The sequence below is a fragment of the Cervus canadensis genome, chromosome 27 (genome assembly GCF_019320065.1).
Source record: "Cervus canadensis isolate Bull #8, Minnesota chromosome 27, ASM1932006v1, whole genome shotgun sequence".
Classification (NCBI taxonomy): domain Eukaryota; kingdom Metazoa; phylum Chordata; class Mammalia; order Artiodactyla; family Cervidae; genus Cervus; species Cervus canadensis.
Window position 1 is genome coordinate 19,084,196 of NC_057412.1, and position 20,213 is coordinate 19,104,408.

General features: G+C 36.6%; 1 protein-coding gene across 1 annotated transcript in view; it reads right to left on the minus strand.

Annotated features, from left to right (window-relative positions):
• Positions 1-1,378, minus strand: part of LOC122428683 — a 673,994-nt gene extending 672,616 nt beyond the window's left edge. Inside the window, exon 1 of the mRNA XM_043448696.1 lies at positions 1,251-1,378. The gene's annotated coding sequence lies outside the window, so the exon portion shown is untranslated. The remainder of the gene's footprint in view (positions 1-1,250) is intronic.
• Between the last annotated feature and the right edge of the window lie 18,835 nt (positions 1,379-20,213).

Sequence of the window (20,213 nt, forward strand, 5' to 3'; positions counted from 1 at the left end):
TAATTACAAAGATCTTTGGGTGCTGTATAAATGAAAACTTCACAAAAGGAAAGTAAACATTCCTCACTGTCAAATGTCACAGAGAAAAATTTAAAGTCAAACAGTCACCCATGATGCCAGAAGTTAGAGATAATTATAGTAGGTATTGTGAGGTATATTATCCCCACTATATACATATATATGGCTGTGTTTACCAAGCCAGGATCTGACAAACTATTTTTTAATGTGCTCTATTTCACTTAAAACAATGTAAATAATTTTAATATACATGAGCTCATTCACTTTTAACCACACTGCATTTTACTGGAATATATGCAGAACAATTATTTATGCTGCCTTCTGATGGACATTTAGATTGCAAAATTATTTTCACTGTCATACACTTTAACATGAACATTTTAGTCCACATATTTGAGTGAGCTTGCCCGGTTAGTCCCCTTAGGGAAAATTCCAAGAAATGCAATTTTTCATGTTGAAGAGTATTTAAATTTAATATTTTACATTATATTAATAAATTACCCTCTAGAAAAGTTGTAACAATTTACTCTCTCTTCCAGTGTCCAATATGAGCATGTTTAAATAAATTATGGTATTTCCACAGACTACAATCCTGTGTTGCAAAAATTAATGACATGGCAAACTATGCATAGGACTATATCAAGTAAAAGAAGGTACAGAATAAAGCAGATCACTGATATTTTCCTACAGACATTATATATGTGGAGGAACATATACACACATATATACAGCAGAAATTGTCACAACTGAGGGAAAGAACTAGAGTAAATCTCTGAAATTTTTTTAAAACTCTTTTATATTTGTTTAGTTTCCTAGAATTTCTGCATATTTCACTTGCAATCTGAAAAGCAATATGCTAAGAAAATATTGTAAATCTCAAAGCTGAAAAAACAAGTCTTCACATATTCTGCAGGTCATCTAATGTTAGACATACACTTGCATAACAGCAAACTCCTAGTGAGTGCTCCGATCTGCAGTGTTTAAACATACGGCACTGAAATACTTTTGCCCAACAAAGAACTTGTTTTAACTCATGAAAATCTTTATGCCTCATAGCAAAAAGGATAAAACCTTTCTCTTCTCCACTGAGAAAACAAATAGAAGGAACTGTGAGATCCCTGAAAACAGAAAACTATCTCTTCCAACAAGCTGTAAGTCCCTGGCTGCAGGCATTTTGGAAAGCATTTTGGAGCGGAACAAACCATTAATAAAGACTCAGTACTTACACTGACCTTTGAGCAATTCCAGATGTAGACATGGAGAATTTTCCACAAATAATAAAGAAGGGTCGGCTACAAGAGGTGACAGTCCTGAACAGGCTTGCAGGAGGTTAGAATTACACGGGACACTGAAAAGAGACTCAGCAGAAATGAAACAACGCACAAAGAATGCACATCCTTGACCAAACATAACCAGAGATTTATTCTCTCACAAGAATTTTCACCAGCTCCTTAGTGCAGAGGAAATATAGACTATATTATATTTTCTGGATATGATTAGTTTCATCAGTCTTTGTAATACACTTATTCTCCATGCTATGACTATGCTAACTTTTTATACAGAGTAACTCATTTAGTCCTCACTAAATCCAACCTGGTAGGCTGTTATTCACATTTTACAATTAGAAAAATGAGGCCTAGAAATTTAAGGAACTTGGCCAAAATCATGCTTCTCGAACAGAGGTCAGCCAGCTTTTCCTTAAAGGGCCAGAGAGTAAATACTGTGCTTGCCAGTCACAAGGTCTTGGTCACAGATACTCAACTCTGTTGCACTGTACAAAAACACATAGAAACAATATTTCAAGGAGTGAATGTGGCTATGTTACAGAAATGGGTGGTGGGTCCACTGGCTGTGGTTTACCTAGAATGTGGGAAAGCAAGATTCAAACTCAAGTCTATGTATTTAATAACTAAAGTGAAGTGAAGTCGCTCAGTCGTGTCCAACATTTTGCGACCCCATGGACTGTAGCCTACCACGCTCCTCCATCCATGGGATTTTCCAGGCAGGAGTATTGGAGTGGGTTGCCATTTCCTTCTCCAGAATAACTAACCTGCTATACAATAATATACTGCTATACAATAATATAGCAATAATTGATATAAATGTGGGTCCACTCCCATAGTGTAGGTTCACTCATTTTCCAATATTCATTTGCCTTTTTGTACAATGCTGTTCCAAAAAACCTGACCAGTTAGTAGGAATTGTCACTTATTGTGATTTGGTGAGTAGAAAGATTTGGATGCCCTGAGAGCATAAGTAAGATACGTAGCACCTACTTTGTAGTTAAACATGGATTTAACAACATTATATTAGGAGAGATGGGCAGATCTGAAACTTGGGCAGTACTCGCCTTCTAAAATGGAAAAATAGAAGGAGCTGACTCTGGGCCCTTTTTTAAATATGGCAATATTTAACAAATCTCTGTATTTTTTAATTTCAAACTTATTAGTGAATTTGTCTCATAAGTATATTAATATTGGGCAATATAGCTACATCCATTTTAAGGTGTTCAAAATCCAAAATTGTGAGAAAAGGTATTTCAATCACATTTAGTTTTTCTTGTGTTTATAATGTAGCAATGAAAATTAATCAACAGATTGAGTCAGTTGTTTGATTCTTTTAGATCTTCACCAGAATTTGAGAGCCACATTCATGAATACGGAATGATTAAAGATGATATAATATTCCTAAAATAATTGAGAAGTTATTTAGGAGAAACTTTGGGAAGGAGAATGAAAAGTCAGAAAATTTATGCTTCAGTCTTAACATTACTATGGGCCAGTCATTTGACCTTCAACCAACTCTTTCTAAATCTGAATCTTCTTTGGAAAAATAGTAGTCATATCATCTGTTATCATTTGAGGATCATTGTGAAAGTTATATGAAAAAAAATCAATAAAGTTATCTTATAAAACACGTATTCATTAAGGCAGTCTTATAAGACTTGCAATCTGTTTTTACAAAGAAAAAGTATTTAATTTTTTCCTTCTTTTACAGACCTGTAAATATCGATAACCTCAGATATGCAGATGACAACACCCTTATGGCAGAAAGTAAAGAAGGACTAAAGAGCCTCTTGATGAAAGTGAAAGAGAAGAGTGAAAAAGTTGGCTTAAAGCTCAACATTCAGAAAATTAAGATCATGGCATCTGGTCCCATCACTTCATGGCAAATAGATGGGGAAACAATGGAAACAGTGACAGACTTTATTTTCTTGGGCTCCAAAATCACTGCAGATGGTGACTGCAGCCGTGAAATTAAAAGATGCTTGTTCCTTGGAAGAAAAGCTACAACAACCTAGACAGCATATTAAAAAGTAGAGACATTACTTTACCAACAAAGGTCCGTCTAGTCAAAGCTATGGTTTCTCCAGTAGCCATGTATGGATCTGAGAGTTGGACCATAAATAAAACTGAGCACTGAAGAATTGATGCTTTTTATAACTGTGGTGTTGTAGAAGACTCTTGACAGTCCCTTTGACTGCAAGGAGTTCAAGCTAGTCAATCCTAAAGGAAATCAGTCTGGAATATTCATTGGAAAGACTGATGCTGAAGGTGAAGCTCCAATACTTTGGCCACCTGATGCAAAGAACTGACTCATTTGAAAAGACCCTGATGCCGGTAAAGATTGAAGGCAGGAGGAGAAGGGGACAACAGAGGATGAGATGGTTGGATGGCATCACCAACTTAATAGACATGAGTTTGAGTAAACTCCGGGAGTTGGTGATGTACAGGGAAGCCTGGAGTGCTGCAGTTCATGGGGTCACAAAGGGTCAGACACGACTGAGCGACTGAACTGAACTGAATCCCTTTTACCAGATACAGAAAGAAGAGACCCAGAGTTCAGAAATTTTGCCAGTCCATCATTGTGAGAAAGCAGAGTAAACCCATAATCCTATTACCATTTTATTTTTTAGGATCTTTAAAATTTTTTCCTTACCATTAGTAATCACTAACATCTAAGTATTAAATATATCAGATTCCTAAACATTTCCTTTAGAATTCTCAGTGACTAAAAAAACTAAACAATGATATTTATAGAACACAAGTTAGTTTAATAGGCAGTTTATACAAATCAAATGACTAAAATTTTGACTAAATTTCTAAGAAATATCATAAGAATACTGTAATATTGCATTATTTTTCATGATAGGTTGTGCTATTTTTCACAAATATTTGTAGTCCATCTCTTGGGAAGAATTATACTCTCCTACTCCACTGGTATTAGCCTTGGTCATATGAATTTTGTAAAGTGAAATGTACAAGTTGATATTTTAAAGGCCCTATATAGTTTACCGGGTTCTTGCAAATTGAAATTTTAAAGGCCACCAGAAATTTACCAGGTTCTTTTTTCTACTGTGCTGTAAGACCAGAATATTCCAGGTATGGGCTGCTCCATCATCCTGGGGTCCAGATGAAGACAACATAAAACACCACTGAAATCAATCCACAAGACCAAACAGAATGAGTGAGAAGTATTATTTTGTTCCTGTTAGTCACTGATATTTTAAGTCACTTGCTACCACAGGATTACCTAGGCTATCATAAATGACTAATTACAAGAATGCACAAGTCAAGTTATTCTACATACGTTGACAATTAGAATAATTAACATAAAGGTGGAGGCAGCATAAAATCTAATCGATTCAGAAAGAAACAAGCATTCCAATGTTCCTCTCGTGAACATAGCTACAACAGGATATAAAAAGCAAGCTTTGCACTAAGTCACAGAATGTTGTGCAGGATTCAGAATCCAAAGGATTTTTTTAAAGTTACTTTTAGGATAGAAAAACATAAATCCAGAGGATCACATTCAGAAACAATGTTGGCCATCATTTAGGGATTATCTATAATCCTAGAAAGTAAAGCTCTCATCATCTTTTTCTATAACCACTTTTTTCTGGTTCTATTTTTAACCAAGAAACTTCAAAATTATTTTCAAGGAGAAAAGAAATGATCTTCAAAATGCAATAGCAAAATTCAATAGATTTCCCAAATCCAAAGATTGATAATAAATATAACATTTTCACATCTAGAAGCTATCCTAAGATTACATAGGTCATATCAGGATTTGTTTGTAATTAACAGATAAATTGTGTCATTAGGTTTTTAAGCATAAAATCTCTAATATGTGGCTTAACACATAAAACATATGATTTCAGGGATAACGTTAGATAGGCCTTGCAATTTCAGGAAATTATCAACACAGTCTCAGGGATACCCTGCCCTCTACTGTCAGCATTATGTATAATTTTGTATGTTAAACTAAATTAGTTACATCACTTCATTTAAAATCCTAGTTTTTTCCCCCTCCACATATTGGTGTTTAAATACTGGGTTTCTATTCTATTAGTGGCTTTCTTAGAAAATGTAACAAGTTTCACTTAAAAAAAATAAGGTTCATCAATCTTCTTATGCTGCTCCCAAATAAAGGAACTCAGAATGCCTTAATGCTAATTAGTTATTTCCCAACCTAAAATTTCTTATTTTTCTGTACAAATTTCTCTTAGTTTTTACCTTATCAGTTATAAAATATGATTATTTAATGTGATAAATTTGCTTAGAGTTATACAGATATTTTCTATTTTATTTGCTCACCAGTCCTTCCTACGTCTGAGTCCTTCCTTTGAACTCAGTTTATCTGTAGAGCAGGTCTGCTGGTACGAAAATCTCTCCATCTGTGTCTATAAAAATCATCAGTTTGTCCTTCTTTAAAGTTTCAGTGGTATACAATTCTAGATTCACAATTATCTCCCCTCACTATTTGAAGATAAGATTCTCCTGTCTTCTACCCTCTGATGGTGTTAATACCATTCAGCTCTGTACTTCACTGGGCTCTGGTTCTCTCTAGTCCCACTTAGTTTTCCAATGCGTGCTTAGTCACTCCACTTGTGTCCGATAAATGGTCCCAATAGCAAACTCCCAGTCTAGTCAAGTTCTTGTCAATGCCATTTGTGGAATTTTCCAGAGTTTGTTGAGAAATCTCACATTGTCGTTGGCGTCTTACTTTACCTATACCATAGGTTCCTCAATTTCATTTGGTTTCCCTGTATATCTGTCATTTCTTATGGTTTTCAGAATTTTCTTACCATGTGACCTCTAAAAGTTAGCTTAAAATATATATAGATTTGGTAGATATCATTTACTCATCTTCATTTATGTTAATGAGGAGAAAACATATTAACTCATCACCGTGTAGTATTTCACGTCATCCTGGTATTCTGGGTATGTACTGATGGTGTTCTTTACAGTGATATTCAGATTGTTTGAATTGCATACTTTGATTTCTCAAAAAAAGTGGAGTGCTCTACAATATATTATGTTTAGTAGCAAATCACATGTATATTCTCCTATCGATCCTAACATTAAATAGTATGTGAAAGTCACTTAGTTGTGTCCGACTCTTGGCAACCCCATGGACTGTATAGCCTGCCAGACTCCTCTGTCTATGGAATGCTCCAGGCCAGAATAGTGGAGTGAATAGCTGTTCCCTTCTCCAGGAGGGCTTTCCAACCCAGGAATGGAACTCAGGTCTCCTGAATTGTAGGCAGATTCTTTACCATCTGAGCCACCAGGGAAGCATGGTTTTAATATAAAAACATTAAATAGCAGTGAAATATATTTTTATTTTTAGACAAATAAATTTAAACAAAACATATTGGAAAGATCTTACATGTATTTTGGAATACATGTCCCACCTGATACTATAAAGGGTCTTAGAAGCTCTAACGTTGGCAGGCTTGCTGTCGGAGAGCTATCCCTGTTCTTTGAACACGCGAGATATTTTCAGAGTCTTTTAGATAATTCAAGAAATAAGTCTTAGAAAACACAACAAAGTGTCATTTTTTAAATTACTAAATATGGTACTACTCAAATAACATTATGCCACAAAGAATATACAAATAAAAAGGGTGCAATTTTACCACTACTCAGCATACCCCTCATTAATTCAACAAAACTTGTTTTCTAATTGTAAAGTACTTGGTGCTATATTAGGTGCAAATGATAGAGCAGTGAAAAGATAGACCTGGTCTGAGATCATAGACTAAAAACCTCTTGTGTGTTCATCCATGCTAAGTAGCTTCAGTCATGTCTGACTCTTTGTTACCCCATGGACTGTAAACCACCACGTTCCTCAGTCTGTGGGATTCTCCAGGCAAGAATACTGGAGTGGGTTGCCATGCCCTCCTTCAAGAGATCTTCCCAACGCAAGGCTCAAACCTGCATCTCTAATGCATTGGCAAGCAGGTTCTTCACCACAAGCACCATGTGGAAAGCTCAAAAAGCCTCTTACCAGAAACTAACAATGAAAAAAACCAACCTAGTGAAGTAGGATGAATGCTACACTAGGAAGAAAAGTACAGCAGACTAAATGAGAACATAACCTCACAAACATTTTGAAAAGATTCCTGTTCTTATGATTTGGCTTGAGATTATACACAGAAAAACCTTGATAAACACCTGTGTTACTTTTTTGCCCTGACAGTTGCATCATAACTCCTTTGTTCTCCCTGCATTATTTGAAATCTTAGATGGCCACTAAAAACAGTTCATAAAAGATTAAAACTTATTAAAAACATTAGTGATGATTTACAAACAAAGCTTGGTAAAGATAGTTGCAAGTCAATGCAATTTTGAAAGCGCACCTCCTGTGATGGATGAGTTTACTCAAAGTGAAGATTATTGGACATTTGGTGAATCATACAAATATATCTGGATTCTCCAAAATCAAAATGGAATAAGAGGAAAGCAACAAAAAATAGAGAGGAGATGATATATGAACCAAATATACTTTTAAAGGTATACTGTCCCAGTTTAAAAATTGATTTGGTATAACATGATCCTGCACAAATTTAAGGAGCATCACATGATAGACGGTTATATTGACTGGAGACTCATTAAAATAGAGGTTCTATTTTAAGTACAACTACACAATAAGCATCATCTTGAAATGAAGTAAAATGACTCATTTTCTTCTTTGTAGTCTCTTAACACAAGGAGGTTAAGATAACAAGGAGTTGTACATATAAAAACTTTAAGAGGTATATAGTTGGAGTGATGTGTCTAGGAGTTCAGCAAGTCAGAGTAAAAATACAGCTCACCTTCCTGGCATGTAAGATTTACTTAATTGTATATAATGAAACATTTAGACAAATTATATAGAAAAACACATTTGTATAAAAGTGTGTGACTAGATATATGATTACATGATTCACTTGTGTTTGTGGTTGTGCATATCTGATTGTAGTCTAATCTTGGAGTTACTTGATCATAGCCTATTTGGGTATATTTCAAGACATCTGAAACAATTGTTACTAGAAGGAACCCTCAGCCAGACACAGAAGGCCTGGCTTTGATGATACCTCTTACACTGAGTCCATGCCTGTGGGTGAGGCTTCGACTTTCTGGGTTTTTAATAACAGTGTCCAGATTCCTAAAATGGGATGTCTGAGGCTCTTCATATCCTCACATACTGTGTTTCTGTGTGGTTCCTGTTGATATTTATTGAGTCTCAGGTGCACAGGAAGCGACTTCCCTGGTGGTGGGGTGGATAGGAATCGGCCTGCCAATGCAGGGGGAAAGTGAAAATGAAAGTCACTCAGTCAGTCTGTCTCTTTGTGACCCCATGGACTATATAGAGTCCATGGAATTCTCCAGGCCAGAATACTGGAGTGGGTAGCCTTTCCCTTCTCCAGGGGATCTTCCCAACCCAGGAATCAAACCCAGGTCTCCCGCATTGCAGGCGGATTCTTTGCTAGCTGAGCCACAAGGGAAGCCCCCGATGCAGGGGACATGGGTTCAGTCCCTGTCTGGGAAGATTCCACATGCCATGGATCAACTAAGTCCGTGTGCCACAACTGAGCCCACACTCTAGAGCCCGTGAACCACAACTCTGAAAGTCTGAGGGTGGCCACTGCCAAAGCCCATGTGCCTAGAGTCTGGGCACCACAGTAAGAAAAGCCGCCACAATGAGAAGTCCTCACACTGCAATGAAGAGTAGCCCCCACTTGCCACAACTAGAGGAAGCCCATGTACAGCAATAAAGACCCAGTGCAACCAAATACATCAAAAAATTTTAAAAGAACACATTAAGTCCACCTTTCCAAGAAAAAAAATTTGAGTACCCTGTGTAATAATGGATCATGTTTATTCATTGCCAGCACATGTTCAAGGAATGTATATGGTTGGTTGGTGGCAGTTGGGAAGAGTGGACTGAGGCCAATGAAGGAGGCACATACACAAATATCTACCCTCAAATTGTCTGTGTTATTTAGTTCTCTAATGTTAAGTAATGGAGAAGGCAACGGCAACCCACTCCAGTACTCGTGCCTGGAAAATCCCATGGACGGAGGAGCCTGGTAGGCTACAGTCCATGGGGTCGCTGGGAGTCAGACATGACTGAGCAACTTCACTTTCACTTTTCACTTTCATGCATTGGAGAAGGAAATGGCAACCCACTCCAGTGCTCTTGCCTGGAGAATCCCAGGGATGGGGGAGCCTGGTGGGCTGCCGTCTATGGGGTCGCACAGAGTAGGACACAACTGAAGCGACTTAGCAGCAGCAATCTTAAGTAAAATGAACATTATTTCATCCCAGACTGTAAATTTTACATTGTAGGAATTATATCATACACTTAATTCTGCTGCTCAAACAGCTATTTCTCAGTAACATCTTGATTAATATCTAAGCCAACTTTTAAAATAATCAAGTCGTTGTTTGGGACATAGGGTTTTTACCTGCTTTATATCAGACAAAACTCTGAAATAAATTTCTTAAATATAAAAAAGGAGTTAAATAACATTTCTCACTTTTATTCCCATAGTAATTACTGGAAAATAAAGAGAAAGAGTGAAACATTTAATTTCAAAATAAGAGTGGGCACAGTCTTGTTTTATTAATACAAAACCTCACCCATCATTTTCATGTTAAACATTTATTTTTAGCAAGTTGGTACATGAATTATTGGCTAGGAAATTTTTCATAAGGAAAAATGGCTTTTAAAATAAACCTCGTCTGTAAGAATATATGAATAAGGAGTTGGAAGGCACCTCCCACAGGAGAAAGCTGCCTAGGCTTTTAGGTATGAATATTAAAAAAAAATAAAAAATTCTCTCCTCATTTCACCTCTTCTCTGAGGGCCAGATTGTTCTGTGAACTGAACCTATTCCAACCTGAATATACTTAATATGAATGAACATTATAGCAAAAGCTAACAAGGCCAAATTCTGCTACCACAAAAATTTTAAAACAAATAATCACCATAAGGAAAATAGTCATAAACCCTGGCTTATAGCCCATGCATGGTTGAGATTTTTAAATATGTTATTCAAAATTATTTCACACAATTTTATCAAGTCCTTAACACCCATTACTCAGTGCCTTTTAACTTTTTACTGTGACTTCCAGTAAAAAATATATTTTATATCATGGACAAGTATATGTATGTATCTTTCTTTTTATATATTAATATATATTTGCCTGCATGAGTGCTCAGTTGTGTCCAACTCTTTGTGACCTCATGGACTGTAGCCCACAAGTTTCCTCTCTCCATGGTATTTTCCAAAGATACTGGAGTGTGTTGCCATTTCCTCCTCCAGGAGATCTTCCCAACCCAGGGATCGAACTTACACCTCCCATGACTCTTGTACTGACAGGCAGATTCAAGACTGAGCCACCTAGGAAGCTCAGTATACACACACACACACACACACACACACACACACGCCTATATATACATATATAAAAATATATATGTATACATATACATGCATATGTATATGTGTATACATATATACACATATATGTATACATATGTATATACATATAAATGCATATTTATATACACATACATATGTTAAACTGTTTGAATCACAACAAACTGGAAAATTCTTAGAGATGGAAATACCAGACCACCTTACCTGCCTTCTGAGAAACCTGTATGCAGGTCAAGAAGCAACAGTTAGAACTAGGCATGGAACAACAGACTGGTTCAAAATTGGGAAAGGAGTACGTCAAGGCTGTATAATGTCACCCTGCTTAAATCACTGTGGATGGTAACTGTAGTCACAAAATTAAAAGACACTTGCTCCTTGGAAGAAAAGTTATGACAAACCCAAACAGCATATTAAAAAGCAAAGGCATCATTTGCTGAGGAAGGGCCATATCGTCAAAGCTATGGTTTTTCCAATAGTCAGGTATGGATGTAAGAGCTGTACCATAAGGAAAGGGGAGTGCCAAAGAATTCATACTTTCGAATTGCGGTGCTGGAGAAGACTCCTGAGAGTCTCTTGAACAGAAAGGAGATCAAACCAGTCAATTCTAAAGGAAATCAACCCTAAATATTCTTTAGAAGGGCTGATAATGAAGCTGAAGCTCCAATACATTGGCCACCTGATGCTAAGAGTCGACTCATTGGGAAAGACCCTGATTCTGGGAAAGATTGAAGGCAGGAGAAGGGGGCAACAGAGGATGAAATGGTTGGATGGCATCACTGACTCAGCAGGTGTGAGTTTATGCAGGCTCCAAGAGATAGGGAAGGATGAGGAAGTCTGGTATGCTGCAGTACATAGGGTTGCAGAGTCAGACACAATTTAGTGACTGAACAACAACATGTTATACATAGCTTTATATATATACATACATACATATATATAAACTTTGTATATTTGTATGAAATTATAAAATGGAAAAAAGTGTTATAAAATAATGCCTAACCTTCTATATGCTATACAGTTTGGTATTTTATGTTTTCCTCTATTTTCTTTTTTAAAAAGCTGTTTGAGTCCTAGCTAACTGATTCTACAACTCGGTACTATATCATCAACCAATGCACAATAGAAAAAAATAGGGACAAATATTCTCTTCAATAAAATGGAGAAAGAGCAAAAGAAAGACAAAAGTAAATTAGGGTAGAGACAAGAAGAAGAAAAGGATGAATGAACATAATAGAGAAAAGGAGTCATAGCTCTTCGGAAATTATACAGCCATCATTTTATCAACTAGAAAAAGAGGAAAAATTACAGAAAATTGTTAGGTTTGAAAACTTCAAATAATCATAAATATTTTCCTCTCAGACATATGAAAACTAACAACTTCACAGATTAACCGTGATGTTCATTAAATACATGAACTATATCCAAACTACAGACTAGATAAAAACCAAGGTGTGTGTTGTGTGCTAAGTCACTTCATTGGTGTCTGATTCTTTGCGGACCTATGGACTGTAGCCCACCAGGCTCCTCTGTCCATGCGATTCTCCAGGCAAGACTACTGGAGTGGGTTGCCATACCCTCCCCCAGGGGATCTTCCCCACACAGGGACTGAACCCACGTCTTATGTCTCCTGATTGGCAGGCAGGTTCTTTACCATTAGTGCTACCTGGGAAGCCCAAAGCCCAAGGTACCCTTGCAACTTTTTAAGTTGTGGCATATTAATTTTTGTGTAACATATTTATGATTCAAAAATCTTGAAATAACTATCATTCAATAATTCTGTCAAAGGCTTTCTTTATAAATTTCTACATCCTCAACTGTGCAAAGAGCACAGTTTTTAGAGTTCGAAGAGCAAGTTTTACCTTTGAGTCTAGGTTTCATGATTCTGTATAAAAGGGAAAATGATAAAACATGGCAGAAATACTTTGTATACCAGATGGCCAATCCAATGTATGTAATCCTCATCCAGTTATAGTACCATTACATTGTCATAGTTGTTTAGAATTAGAAGAAACTTTTTCATAGGAGAGCCATTTATAATATGAATGTTTTTCCTTTTTTTCCCAACCATTCTAAGCTTTCCATTTAATTTTCCTGCTACAAAATAGTCTGTCCAGAAGATTCAGAAATTACCTCTTTTTATCTGTAAGAATTCGGGAAATATCATCTTAAAATCTATCATAATAAAAACAAATGCTTATTATTAGATTGTCTTTGAAATTAAATCAGAAAATGCTGTTTTTAGAGAATTGGTATTTTAAGTATTTTAGAGAAGTGATTTTGTCTTTCTTCTATCAGGCTGAGATTTAGTTTAAAAATTCCATGCCCTAGTGCATTTTATTATCTTCATTAGTAATTATTTCTAGTTACTTTACTTCTGTAGTTCTCAAGACTAGTTTCAGATTTGAATTCCCCAGGGAACTTTTGAAACTATGGGATAATTTAGAAAACCCCATTTCTCTGCCTTGGGTGGGGGCTTAGGCATTGATTGTTTTTATGTCCCCAAGTGATTCTATGGGGCAGAAAAGATTGAGAACCACTCCTTTAGTGTGTCCCACTAATCAAAAAGCAGCTAAGAGACTCAGAATTCAGTCAAGAGATTCTAAATTGATTCAGTCAAGGGACATAAAAATTACACCCTTACATTCCAGTGGAAAAAAAAATGTTATGACTGTATCAAAGATATTCTAAGAGTAATTATCCCAATTTCTGCATCACTAATTTTTCCTTCTGAGTATTCAGAGCATAGAAACCATTATTTATTCATCTTAAAACATTTAAAAATAAAAACTGCTCCTAATTGCACAACTCTTCCTCACCACCACTTCATTTTTTCTGATTTTCTTGACAGCAGAACTCCTCAAGAAAGGATTTATACTGGCTATTTCCAATTTCTTTTCTCATTCTCTCTGGAACTTGCTCCATTTGGCCTCTCCCCACTACTAACACTTCATTTAAACTGCCTGTTGCAAAGGCACTGATAATTTATATAATCCAAAACCAAATGGTCATTCCACAGACTTCATTTTATTGGATCCTTCAGCAGGCTTTGGCTGCAGTTGGCACTAGTTTGAAGACTTCTCCCTTCATTGCACACTAACTCACTCACTTCTAGGAATGAGCTTTCCCAGTGGCTATACCCGCTCAGTCTCTCTAGCTGGCTTCTCTGTTCCAACCACACTCCAGCAGCTGGTGCGCTCCGTGCTCAGCCAGAAGACCTCTTCTCTTTTCTCTGCTCATTCCCCTTCTGGTACTCAATCAGTCTTGGAGCTTTAAGTATCATCTAGATTTTGAGAACCAGCAAATTAAAATCTCCAACACTTCTCTCTTTCTCAGTGTCCTTATACTTAATTCTGCCTACTTGACATCTCAATTAAATATCTATTAGTCATTTCAAACCTGATGTGTTTGAAAGCAAACTAGTATTATTATCCCAGACTTTCTTTGATTAGTCTTCCCCATCTCATCTCCACCATCTTTCTAGCTTTCAGTCTCCAAACCTGGGAATCATCTAGCACTACTCATTCTATTACACCCCATGTTCATTCTTTGAGCAAGCCCCACTGACGCTACTTTTACAAATACACCCAGAGCTCAACCACATCACACCACCTCTACTACTACTTCTCTCGTGTGAGTTACATCACCTTTTACCTGGGTCAGGACAGCAACTTTTAAATGAATCTCTTTTCTTCTCTTACCCTTCACATCCACACAGAAGCCAAAGGAAGGATTTTTAAAACCCATGTCATATTTTGTTTCCATCACTCAAAACCATTTTATTAAAAGTAGAATTCAAAGGGTTTATCATTTTTTACAAGGTGCTATGTGATTAAACTTCCTATTTCCTGTCTAAACACATTTCTTAAGCTTTCCCATTATACATGCTTCTCCAGCCACAATGACCTCTGTGCTGTTCTTAGAAGCTACAGATATGATCTCACATCACGGCCTGTATATTGGGTTCTTCCATTGCTGGGAATGGTTTTGTACCTCTCCCTCTAATACACCAGAATGTTTTCTCTCTCAGTTCCTTTAGGTCTTTCTTGCTCAGTGGTCTTCACCTGGCTGGGTTATTTAAAATTAGATTATCTCTCATAGTCTCTATACTCTTTCCCGTGCAGCTGACCTGTAACAGTTATCTGCTTATCACCATCTGATGTGTGTGTGTGTGTGTGTTTCTGTGTGTGTGCACTCGCGCACGCTCAGTCATGTCTGACTCTTGGTGACCCCATGGACTGTAGCACACCAGGCTCCTCTGTCCATGGGATTTCCCACACAAGAATACTGGAGAGGGTTGCCATTTCCTTCTCCAGGGGATCTTGCTGATCCAGAGATTAAACCCATATGTCCTGCATTGGCAGACAAATTCTTTACTGCTGAGTCACCTGGGAAGCCTACCATCTGATGTACTGTAGGTTTAATTGTGACTCTCACTCCCATTAGAATGAAAACACCATGAGAGAAGAAATTTTTGGTTTTGTTTCATTCTTTGGTTTTTCTTAAGGTTTTCACTATTATTTTCAACTTCAGTATAATTGACAAATTGTAAGATATTTAAAATGTACACATGATGATTGTATATATGAATATATTTTGAAAGGATTCCCTCCAACAAGCTAATTAACACATCCTTTACCTCACTATTTAGCTTTTTCTGTTGTTGATGAGAATATTTAATTTCTATCCCTTAGCAAATTTCAGTTATACAATACCATGTTATCAACTTGCCAAGTATAAACTGGCACTTGCCATCTAGGTCTATAAGGATTAAATCACATGCTGCTACAGCTGCTGACCTTCAATACCTCTTGAAAGGAGTTCAGGGCAGAAAGCAGAAATGAGGCACTCTGTTCCCAGGGAAAAGCTAGCAAGACATGTCTTCAGATAATTAGATATTTTCAGGAGATTTCATGAGCCCCATTCTTGCATCTCCTCATATCTAAAAAAGCACTAAAATCCTGCATGGTGAAGTCTGTTCCTTGTGACTAGTGGAAAACTTCTGCCAAAAAAAAAAAAAAGTGCTTGATTGCATATATTCCCCCTCCATCAAAATCACACATATACTAAACTTCCTCCTGTCTCTTTGGAGCAGTTTCTCAAAGCTGAGAGGTTGCCTCCTGGTCTAGAGTTCTCATTTGGCCCCAAACAAAACTTAACTTGCAACTCACACTGTGCATTTTCTTTTAGTTGACAAACTATAGCCACCCTGTTATACATTAGAACCTCAAAACTTAATTCATTTCAGAACTGAAAATTTGTACCCTTTTACCCACTTTATCCTATTTCTCTCACCTGCAGCCCCTGGCAACCACCTCTCTACTCTTTGTCTATGAGTTAAACATTTTTTTTAAGACTCCACGTATAAGATTTGTCTATCTTTTCAAAAATCCATCTCACAGTTTCATTGATCTTTATATTATCCTCTTCATCTCTATTATTTCCATTTTGGTCTTTGTATCGCCTTCTAGCTACTAAGTTTAGGTTTCTTCTAGTTTCTTGAAGTGTAAAGTTGGCTGTTTATTTAAGACCTTTCTTTTTCCTTTATGAAGACATTTATCATTATAAATTGCCCTCTTAAAACTGCTTTTGCTGCATCCCATAGTTTTGGTTGTTCAATGTTTCCATTTTCATTTGTCTTAAAACATGTTTTGACTTCTCTTTTGAGTTGTTCAGGAGCTTGCTGCTTAGCCTCCATATATTTGTGAATTTTCCAGTTTTCTTCCTGTATTGATTTATAGTTTCATACCATTATGGTCAAAAAAGATACTTGATGTGATTTCAACCTTCATAAATTTATTTAGACTTATTTTGTGCCTAACAATATGGTCTTTCTGGAAGGATATTCCATGTGCTTTTGAGAAGAATGTGTATTCTGCTGCTATTGGACCAAATGATCTATAAATGTCTGTTAAGTCTATATGGTCTAACATGTAGTTTAAGTCTAATGTTTCTTTACTGATTTTCTGTCTGGATGATCTATCCATTGTTAAAAGTGAGATTTTTGAAATCCCGTATTGTTGTACTGCTGTCTATTTCTCCCTTCAAGTCTGTTAATATTTGCTTTATATATTCAGGTGCTCCTCGGTTGGGTACATAAATATTTACTGCTATATCCTCTTATGAATTGACCACTTTATCATTATACAATAAGCTTCTCTGTCTCTTGTTATAGTCTCTGTTTTGTCTGACACAATTATAGCTACCCCTGCTTTCTTTTGGTTACTATTTTCATGGAATATCTTTTTTCAAATCTTCACTTTCAGGTGTGTGTGTTCTTAAAGCTGAAGTGAGTCTCTCATGGGCACTTGTCAGGGGCAAGTTTATGGAGAAAGTGTGTCTTGGCCTCTCCTAGTCATTTTGATATCGGCATATTCTCATTTACCTGATATGTAGAAATCACTTAGCTAGTTTCTGGATGTTTCTCACAATTGGTTGCTCCATGTGTAGCTATACAGTTGGTGTGTCCTTGAGAGGAGGGACATTCAGGAGCCTCTAAGGTGATACCTCCTTAGTTCAATCAGTTTGCTTTTGTTTTCTTGACAGTGTCAATCCCATTGACTAGAATTATACTAGGCATATAGTTGATAGTCACTATTTATTTGTTGAATAAGTCAATAATAAGTTTCAACTTTGTCCTGGATACTTTAAAATTTATCCTAATCTAGACCGTGTGCCTGCTAAATCATTTCAGTCGTGTCCTGCTCTTTGCAACCCTGAGGACTGTTAGCACAGCCAAGCTCCTCTGTCCATGGATTCTCCAGGGAAAATTACTGGAGTGAGTTGCCAGTGAGTTCTCCAGGGGATCTGCCCAACCCACAGATCCAACCTGCATCTCTTATGTCTCCTGCATTGGCAGGAGGGCTCTTTATCACTACTGCCACCTGCGAAGTAGTAATCTAGACTAGGTAATCTCTAAATTACCTTCCAATTCTACAGTTTTGTGATTCTAACACAAACCTCATCTTAGTCTGTTTGATGTCTCCTTTCCTAATTCACTCAAACCAAATTAGTTCATTGCCCCCCTTGCCCTTATAGTACTCTGTTCTTGCTATATAATGTCAGCATTTATCATAATACTTTCTCCAAAATTTAACCCAGAGTTAACTAAAGGCAAGGTATGTTTCTATCTGTTTCTTCATATCCTTGTTATAACATACCATGCAATCCAACACTCAGTGTTAGGCTTTCAATAAATATTTATTGATTTAATGAATGTGATGTGTAAAATAATGCTTTAGGGGGTGGGGATCTGAGAATATGTTTGGGGGGGAATATCTTTCTTTTTAAACATTTAGCTGAAGGACAAAAACTAGAGAGGAATCTCTCTAGTGGATCATTGAGGAAACTTTTAAGATTTTCTCTTTTTCCTAGTCTTAAAACCCAGGCACTGAAGCAGCAGGTTTTTTGTTTTCATTTTTATTTTTTATGATGTTTTCTTTTGGGGAAATTCAAAAGTTATCATTGGTCTCCCGGAGAGTAAGTCTCATTAAAAGGACAGAAGCCTATCTAAATCTGCCAAGGTAAGTGAGAAGCAATTTTGAAGTTTTCAGAAATAGATACTACCCGAAATGTCCATTTCCATATTTCATCACAATTTTTAAAAAAATAAGAAAATACCTATCATTGAACATCATTTTAACTGCAACCTCTAAATCACAATATTTAAATAAAATAAAGAGAAAGAAATAACATTGTAAAATACAAAATTTTAAAGAAATTTTATTTAATCACATGTCTAATCTAAAGGAAAAGTCAAGGAATTCTATGTATTTATTTTAATTATACATTTACAATATGAATTTATATTTACTCATTATTATAATTAAAAAAGGTCATCATTCTGTTATAAGATGTTACAATATAATACATATATTATATTTGACTCTATCATCACTCCTTTCCTATAACTTATTTGCTACACAAACAGAATAAAATAAATGTATTTGTAGTATGAATTTTCTGCTCTTTGAAAATGAAAGTGTCTCAACTTCACTGAAGTAAAACTCAGAGTTCCCTTTTTATATTTATATATAAAATATATTATATATATTTATATTTATTTTTATATATTTATATTTATAATATATTGTTTATATTTATAAATATATATTTATATAAATATTTATATACATATTAATATTTAATTTATTTAATTATAAAAATAAATATTTATATTTATAAATATATATATTTTTATATATTTATATATATAAGATATTTTATATCTTATATATATATTTTGTTTTTAATTTTCCATAACCAAAGCACTGGCTCTAAGTGTATGCTCCAGATACATTCAAAAGTTAAAAAACAACAACAACAACAACAACAAATTATAGCACTGTTACCAGCAAAGTGCTACAGTCCATGGGCTCGCAAAAAGTCAGACACGACTTAGTGACTAACAACAAAAACCAGGAAGGCCCATTAACAGTCCCCAGGGATAAAACCAGAATTTGAGTAGCTGACCTGTTTCCTTCCTCCGCGTTTAGTCTAACGTCTCTTGCTCACGGGGTGCCATGCGCTGAGGCGCCACACCAGGCCCTTCATAGGAGAGCTCCTGGTGCCAAATGGCCGCTCTGAAACGTCAGCTCCGTGACCAGGGGCAGAGGACGCACACGAGACTGCAATTCAAGATGGCGACGAGGGGCTTCGTGGTGCCTGACGCTAGGCTCTGCAGCCGGAGCAGCACAGCTGGGCCCACCTCATGAGAACCCCGCCCCCTCCCTTCACAGCTGACAAGGCTCCCTACCAAGTAAGCCCCGCCCACTGTCTGTACGGAGCCTGCGCGCTCTAGAGCAAGCTCCCACGTCACCCCTCGGCCGTTCTCTGATCAGAACCAGGGAATGTTTTTGCCTTTGCCTTTGCCCCAAAATTGGTCTTCTTCTATTGGCGTGACTGACCTCAGACAAGGCTTCCCTGGCGGCTCACTGGTAAAGGATTCACCTGTCAATGCAGGAGTCATGGGTTTGATCCCTGGTTCCAGAAGATAGGGCTTCCCTGTGGCTCAGCTGGTAAAGAATACACCTTTAATGCAGGAGACCTGGGTTCAATCCCTAGGTTAGGAAGATACCCTGGAGAAGGAAATGGAAACCCACTCCAGTATTCTTAACTGGAGAATATGTTTATATTTACATTTATTTATATTTAATATAAATACCAAAATCAGTTTGATTGTATTCTTTGAAGCCAAAGATGGAGAAGCTCTATACATTCAGCAAAAACAAGACCGTGAGTTGACTGTGGCTCAAATCATGAACTCCTTATTGCCAAATTCTAAACTTAAATTGAAGAAAGTAGGGAAAATCACTAGACTATTCAGTTATGACCTAGATCAAATCCCTTATGATTATACAGTGGAAGTGAGAAATAGAGTCAAGGGATTAGATCTGATAAGACAGAGTGCCTGAAGAACTATGGAAGGAGGTTCGTGACATTGTACAGGAGGCAGGGATCAAGACCATCGCCAAGAAAAGAAAAG